The 8,754-nt window shown below is 27.2% G+C and overlaps 1 long non-coding RNA gene across 1 annotated transcript; it reads right to left on the reverse strand.

Moving 5' to 3' along the window:
• Nucleotides 1–550: 550 nt before the first annotated feature.
• LOC129974838 (uncharacterized) lies at nucleotides 551–6,818 on the reverse strand. Its single transcript, XR_008784973.1, has 3 exons — nucleotides 6,628–6,818; nucleotides 5,871–5,926; nucleotides 551–971 (listed from the first exon to the last, which is right to left on the reverse strand). It is a non-coding gene; the product is annotated as an uncharacterized LOC129974838 (long non-coding RNA).
• Between the last annotated feature and the right edge of the window lie 1,936 nt (nucleotides 6,819–8,754).

The following is an 8,754-nucleotide window of genomic DNA, read 5'->3' on the forward strand; positions in this document are numbered from 1 at the left end:
CTGAATCTTATTCTAGTGATCGGTTAGTATGGACAATCAAACAAGACAGTAAAAGATAAAGTAGTAAACACAAAAAGGGAATATATTTGTAGCTCTATAGCTTTTGTTATTTGATCAGTGAGAATTTTGGAAAATGTTAAAATTTGATTAGCAGCTAATCTATTCGTCAATTATGATAATCTATAAAATTGATAAGCAGTATAAATAATAATTGAGTAAGCAAAATAATAATTGATTTTATGATAATAAATAATTTTATAAGCAGCTAATCTATTCGTCAATTATGAAAATCTATAAAATACAAGGTAAATAATTGTTGTTCTTAGAACTATTTTACTTTACCCATCAACCTAAAGCTTCAATGATGCTAAAGATATTAACTAAAAAATATAAACGGAAAGTAATATTGAACCAATTTTAATTTGGCAGAAATCTGAAAATATTGTTGCATTTCTAAATTAAATTATTTTTCCAATGTCCCTTGTTAAGTTTCTTCAAGCATTTCAACTTGTTTCAATCAAATATTATTAGCTTAAACTTATTAGAAATAATGTTAGGATGAAATGTGGATTGAAGTTCATATATCTTCCGAATTTCAGATAATAACTATGTACACTGAAAACGATTTTAAGGATTCATTTAAAAGGTAGATCTTTTATCGAATTTTTTAACGCTATAAGAATTTTGAAAAAAAAAAAAGTAAGAAATCATGTAAGAATCCGAGAAAAATAAAGAATTATATTTAACGTCGCCAGTGCCGAAGGTGATCATATTGAGCCAAGAAAAGTTGTTGATATTTTTAACGTCAGTAATTTTTGAAATGTGGCAAACATTTTAATGATTGCCACATTTTTGAATTCTTGGAAAGGTTTGGAATTTTCCAAGAAGTGTTTGCTTCAAAACAAAATCTTTTCAGTTATACTCAAAAATATCCATTTGGGTCTCATCTGCTTGTTATTATCGAATGAGATCTGAAAAAAAAATGAATTTATAAATATCAAATATGAAATCATAAATTATGAGCAGGGCCAAGAATTGATCAACAATAATAATGATATTTAATATTGCTCAGCAATGATGCTAGTAACTCAGGAATGCATCTGACAATAGAATAATTAGAATTTCAGAATCATTGAAATGAATAATAAAAATTGAAACTTGCCTTTCAGTAATGAAAGTTTAATTTATCGATTTCTGAAACTAAAATCACACGCAGAAAACTGTTTAAAATACAATATAAAATAATCTCTTAGTCTATTAAACATCCCTTCAAATTTTTAAATAGTTTGAGAGTTATAAATGCTCCATATGAAAAACAATTAGTGAACGCAATGAAAAATTAAGTAAACACTTCTTTTAAGTGAACACGTGTCCTTTTTACAGTTATCAAAATTTAACAACTTACCTAGTCTTTGAATGATGAGAATTACTATTTAATGTTGAATCTAGATTGAAAAAGTTGCCACTCAATAAACAGAATGACATCCGGTTTTAGCACAAGACAATAGCATCAAAGTGAGGTTTATCAGCATGTGAAGGTAAATTCACATGTTTGATAAATTTGGCATTTTTATTAAAATGTAAATGAGGAAAATTGCGGAACATTACATATCGAATTACTTCTTTCAAAACCCTTACTTTCAGTGTTTATAAAAAAAATTTTAAACACTGAAACTAGAATTATACAAGAATCTGTAGCAGTGGATTCCAAAACTCTTGAGAGCAATTTTAAAATTCTAGAATAGTGGAGTGTTGTAAGCAGTTCAGAAATGGGAACGGATTAGAATAAAACAAATGTACAAATTATTGGAAAATCGGAAAGAAATCTGTTTTAATTTAAATACAAGTCTCCAATATTGTGAATAGTCAAACTTTGAAATAAATCAGGTTTGCAGAGCAACTTTGGAAACCTGAACTTTTGAAGCTTTTTGGAAAACTTTTGGAAACTTAGTAATAGCACAGTTATTAGGATTTCAATTCTTGTAGTGGCAAAAATCACTGCCAATTTCGAAAAAATTTATTCATAAATACAAGAAAAATAATTTTTAAGAGTAAGCTAGATTTCAATATTTTAAAGCTATTATTAAAAAGTAAAAAAAAAAAAAGTATATAATTTGAATCTCTGTGTTACAAAACTTCCGCACTTCTGCTTAAAAACGTAACAAGCAATTTATTTTATTATCTAATTACAGTGGAAACCGCTTTAAAGTGAGTGAAAATAATGTTATCATTAGTTTTAAATTTTCAAAATCCTCTGATCTGAATGGATGCATTCAAATTTTGTCAAAAGAATATTCGCTTAATGTGATCACTATATTGCGTATTTTTTTTTTTTTATCAGTTTAGAAGTCGAGAATTGATCGATCCTTCATTTCCAATCACCGATTGACACTAATGGAATTCCTTACCTTACTTGTAATTAAACATCTGGGAATCATTTTTAAGGGGTGTTTTTTTTGTTTGTTTGTTTGGACCAGATCTGGATTGATTTAGAACAACTATACTGCTATGCCTTGCAGAAGTCTTTTGAATTAACATATATTGTTTCTTGCGATTAAATTACGATAGCGAAATATCTTTAAAAATTATGTGAGTGTTAAAAAAATTAAAATTTTTTACTAGCTATGGATATTTGCTTAAAATAAATCAACACAACGGCGTGGCATATTTGAAAATTTCAAAGCCTGTCCTTTTCAAAATTTGAAAAATCGCAAGCTTTTTCTGAGCAATATCAAGCAATAAACGATCTGATCCAGAACAAGAAAAAGGTGTCTCTAACGAACGCCGAAATGAATCAAGTATTTGATATTTGGAAATGCGACGTGCAGCATTGTTCATCCTTTTCATATTGTTTTCTTAAGTTAAAAAAAAAACAATATGAAAAGAACGAACAATATGTAAGTGAACTGTTAAGAAGCAATATGTAAGTGAAGTTCAATAAGCGACAGTTAATGAAGTTTATTGTTATGTTTTAAATGACTTATTGATAGACTTGAAATAATCGTTTCAAGCTTAATGAGTAAAAAATATATTTTTTAATTTACCTAGTTCAATTATTGTTATCGATTGATTAATATTATTAAAACTTTTAAGTCCTAAAGTTACTACATTGAGCGACAATTATTGTATTAAGTTATTCTGAATTAATTTTAAAAAGCCAACGAATATATTGGTTAAGCATCCTTCCTTGTTCTGTATAGGATTTCAACGAAGACAAATGATCCAATTATTATTAATTTTTAAAATAAATATTTTCATAAGTTATTATGAAGCATTTGTAAATAGTCAAATGGCCACCTCTGAACGGCAAGTAAATATTTATGAAAGCGCATTAACCCAAGAAATATTGTCGAATTATCAATCAAAATAAAGATGATGCACAAATTGATTGCACCTTTAATTATGTCGTCTGGAGAGAGTTCTTTTTATATCATATGCCTTAAACAGAAATAAATTTCAAAACATCTTAAAAATCATTTTAATTTACTAAAAGAGCGTTGAATCTCATATATTTGCTACACTCAAAGCATTGTATACTTTCTACGTATTAACAAATGTTCTTTAATACAAAGTATGAAAAAAAAGGTTTTAATTTAAAATATGTGCATTTTGCAGAAATAAGTAATTTATTTAAAAAAAACCAAACAATGTTTTATTCAAGTTAGATAAAGGAAAATGCAAGTTTTACAAAACAGAAATGAATCGCACTATGTTTTTAACTTTGCCAGTTTGTCATATGGTATTTTATAGAATATCTCGAAACAGTGTGGAATATAATCGTTTTGAAATTGTTTAAAAATATGTAAGTGTTCTACAAAATGATGGATTTCAAACTTCGCCGATAACATACACTAAGTTAGATATAAGAGATAGATAACTCTTTTGAATAAATTTTTCAAATGTTCCGGTAATTAAGATTAATGTTTATTTTTTTTTATGTTGATAATTTTGCCTTTGAAAAATTATTTTCCAAAATAATAATTTGAAACATTTATGGGAAAATCATTTAATTAATAAATTTTTTAATTAAAAAATATTACAAACAGTAAAGGATTTTGTGTATTAAGATATTTTATATGCAGTTAGTTTTTACATTAAAAATAATTTACAAGAAAGTAATTTATATTTAAGCAATGTCGGATGTAACAACTAATTATGAAAATAATAATAATAATAAATAAATAAATAAACTTTTCTAGAGTCGCTTTCTGTATTGTAACAATTAAGTTTCAATTTTATTTTTATCCGCTCACCATAAAAACCAGAATTTTTTTAAAAGATTTACTAATTAATTTTTGTTTTTTTATTTTTAAATAAAAATTATAATAACTGAATTTACAAAGCATTTAATTCCTTGCTGTTTTCAGGAGCACTGGTGTCAGTTTCTTATAAATAAAAAAAAATATTAGGGCAATTAACTTTTTAATTATTTTAACTATGTTTTAAAAAATACAAAATATTTTTAATACGTAATTTTCAGCGCATCAAGCATGAATAATATGCTAACGTTGGACAAATTAAATGAAAATAATTAAGAAAACGCACATGTGTAAAATCGCATTCTACGAATCTGCGCTCAGCAAAAGCTTATTGTAATGTAATTTAGTTGAAGGAACGTTTAAATTGAATCTTAATTCGAACATTAAATGTCAGTGCATCAAAAATCATAGAACAAAATCATATACATAAAACATACAAATTTTGAACTGGAAACTTTTTGTAGTAAGACAACAGAAACACAAGAATTTTTTTGAACAGAGTTTTTTGCTCTCCATAAAATAGTTGCTTTAGTTTTCCCTTAAATATTTTAACTATGATTATTACAGATGCTGGTTTCGTAAAATTTAAACTTTGAAAATCCATAGCTGCAATTTCTGTAACAAAAGCTTTGAAAAGAAAAAAAAATAATAATAAAAAAATCAGAAACTCATTGCTGATTACATCATAGCGCAGTTTTAAACTTGACTTATCATGCAAAACGAAATAAATTTCCAAAGTTTTTTTCATTTATTTTAAGAGGAGGATCTTTAACTTTCGGCTAATAGCATTCCTATGTATCTCTTAATCGGCAGGAGCCAATCTGACTCCTATTCTTTTGACGAATTTGCATTTTTAATTAAATAAGAAGTATTTACATTCATCAAATTACAAACAAATGTTGCATAAATCGTATTTTTACATATAAAATTGAAGATCCAGTATGTATTGTCATTTTTTAAAAATACAAGAGTTTAATAAATGATATTTTCGGTTTTGAAACTGTTGGCAAAGAACAACAAAGATGAACTGCAATGCTTTTTAACAACAAATGTATAATGCATATTTAAAACGAAGCTGAAATTAATTTATAAAGCAGGTCTATAGTGAGCGTAACTGTATAACATTCTGTAATTCTTCAAATGACATTGTCTGTTTTTATTGATAGAAATAAATTTTATAAAAATTTTAAAAAATGATCTTGTATAAAACATTATATAATGGCATTATGAATACGAAAATACACTAGTATATTTTCAAGTAAATAAATTTTTAAAACATCATAGCAAATAGATAACGAAGAGCCTTAGAATTATAGACTTCTCTTTATAAAATGATGGATTTAAAATGTTAAACTTTGAAAAATGTGTTTGTTCAAAGGTTTTTAGTTGAGAAAAAAAATCAATGTAAGTTGTGTAAGTAACTATAAAAAGCTTATTTATAAAAAGTTTTTAATAAAAACCAGTTGCAAAGAAACTGGAAGCATTATCCTAAAAATGATTTAAATGTTATCATGTAAATCATTATGAACCTATTCAGCAAATTATATTAACCTAAGTGTACTGATATCAAAGATCCAAGAGTGCTGAGCATAGACAAGGAATAAAACTTACTTTTTTTACAAAACGCCGGATGAAAACAAGGTGCTTGAATGGCTACACATTATGGCCTATAATGTGAAAGAAGAATCAGTTTCATTCGTAGTGTTGTGCGAATCATCTGCTGAAAGTATGTGATTACGTTCGGAATGATTTTTTTAAATGTTGTAAAATAGTTATACTTTTGTTTTACATAAAATAAATTGAAAAACATCTATAATATCAAAATATACCAGTTAAATACCTATAGATGGAAAGATATAAGTATCAAAGTTAAATGCAGAAGATCGGAAGGGGGGAGGGTGTAGAGTTTTTTTTTTTTTTTCAGCTAAAAGGATTCATAAAGCATAAATCTTCTAGTTTAGAAATTTAAGAAATGATTTATTTGAATGTCGAATACATTATTTACTTTGTATATTACCTTAAGAAATATATTACCTAGTTCATGAACTAAAAAATAAGTGAATACTGAGAAATTATTACACAAATTTCGAACAAAATATATATAAATATATTAGATTTTAATGAATAAGATTTTTTAAGGAAAAAAATTCCATCAAAATTTTGAATTTCGAAAAATAGCATCTAAAGGTGTAAAATAACATTAAAACAAGTGTTATGCAAATATAAAATTCAATTTAACTTCTCCATGAATGAATTTAGAAACAAAATTCAAATGACATTATGAAAAAGACTCTTTAGAAATTAAGAATATCGAATAAAAAAAATTAACATTTTCTCAAAGAATCGACTTTTTAATGTAGTGTCCTACCTGAAATAGGGACGGTAAATAGTAAGGACATGGAGAGTACGAGATCTTCAACTGTCTCAAGATTAGTAGATAGCATAGATGGAAGATGGATGCTCCGCCTCTTTCGAAATAAGCAGATTCTGAATTCTATTGGGGAGGAGCCAAATCGACTCCACTTTACCACTCCAGAGTTAAGATCCATATTTTTTCGATTGTATGTTGTCCGAATATGACGTTGTATTGTGTTACAGATTGAAAAACATAAGCAAAAAACGCACGATTCACGCCAATGAGAACGAGATTGTTATGGTCGACATTTTTATGATAATTGAAACTGACTTTTTATCAGCTGGAAATCGTGCCCTCATGTCATTTCATCTTTACTTAGCTGTGACAAACTTTTGAAATTTCGTGATAAACAGTCATTATTAGATCATTAAGTCTGATTTAGCTTTCGATGCGCATGCTATTACGACGAATTGTTATGATGATTTCTGTTTTTTCGTGATCTATGCCTAGCGCCAATGTTCTAATTCCTTTTGCTGAATAAACTTTGCGTCCCACAAACAAATAATGCAAGCGGGTAGATTTGAATTCGAAGCGCTGCTTTTCTGTCCGGAGCGCCTTTCATATTCATACATTTGGATGACGTCTTCACTACTGGATAAATATAATCATCCCTAAACGAAGCCTAAACTATCGTTTCTCACCTTATATGGTTATGTATTATGTTTTCATGCTGTTGATGCAAATAAGGCGTGACTCTGTTATCAAGAGAACTCTTATGAAAAAAATCTATATCATGCATCCAGAATGCATAAATAATGCTGAAAGAAGGCATTTTTTTATATTTGATTAATAATTTTAATCATTAACTACTTTGAAAATAAACAAAATTCAATTTTCTTGTCTATTTGATCAATATTTCAATAAAATCATAAACCGAACAATAAGTAATGATAAGAGAATTTGCTGCAAAACAAAGGTAGTTCTATCCTAGAAGAATTTGGAATTACATGTTCAATCTTTTTAGAAAATTCAGCAAGACAAATGGCGACAATTCCCTTGGCGCAAGATAAATGTAACTCTAATGTTAATTCTGATGTTACTTAAGAAATAGAGCTGCTGGTGTCCTTGGCTTGTTGCAAGATGAAGGTAATTCCAAATTTCAACACCAACGGGAGGAAGTTCGGTTTCGCTGAGCATATTTTTCGCTCCATAAACAATAAATTTTATCAGCACGTCGATTTGAGTTTGAAATTCCTATGCGCCATTTGGGAGACATTTAATATTCATACATTTGGATAACATGTATATGACGGATATTCCGTAAAATCGGATATTGAATCCGAAATCTTCCGAATACAAAATCAAGCTTTATTCCATAATTGCTTTAATTAGAAAAATAAAACTCATATGTGATAACACAGGCTGAATAGGAAAAAGTCAAAATTTAGGTCAAAAAAATCTCTTTCCTGTCTCTTTATATCTCTTATGTACTATCAATTATTCTGGGAACCTGGGAGATTTGTGATTTTTCAGAAATATAAATAATTGTTTGCACCAATAGATAGTTTTTTTACATGAAACTTATTTCTTGTGCGAATTTCTCTTTCTTTTAAATATTTGGGTGTATCGGGCTTCTGACGTTCACTATGCACTTGCTTTGGTTAAGTGTAAAATTAAATTGAGAATATTTTTTTACATGCTTCCGGCTACAATGTTTTTTATGTTGATTTTTTTTCTTATTTAACGCATTATATTACTTTAATCATTTAAATCATTTAGTTTTCTTTTTCTTTTTTGTTTATATTAGGAAGATTATATTGAGAAATTTGGAAATCAATTAGTGAATAAAATTTTCAAATTTTTGCTGATTTTTCGGAATCGGATTTTTTGAGATTCTATTCATCTTAATTTCATTTCTAATTTTTTTTTTATAATTTAAAAAATATTTTTAAATTGCGAACTTTTCATCAAAAACGTCGTTGCTTGATAATTTTTAAGACTTGATTCGTCTGTATTGTCTTCGCTGACTTGATTGCATCAGTCGTTGTATTCTGCGCCTAACGATTATTGCATCAGGTAATTATATAAATAAGATTTATATTCATTAAGTTTGCATTTTAAAAGAGGATATATATTAGT

This window comes from Argiope bruennichi, chromosome 7 (assembly GCF_947563725.1).
Source record: "Argiope bruennichi chromosome 7, qqArgBrue1.1, whole genome shotgun sequence".
NCBI classification, from domain to species: Eukaryota; Metazoa; Arthropoda; class Arachnida; order Araneae; family Araneidae; genus Argiope; species Argiope bruennichi.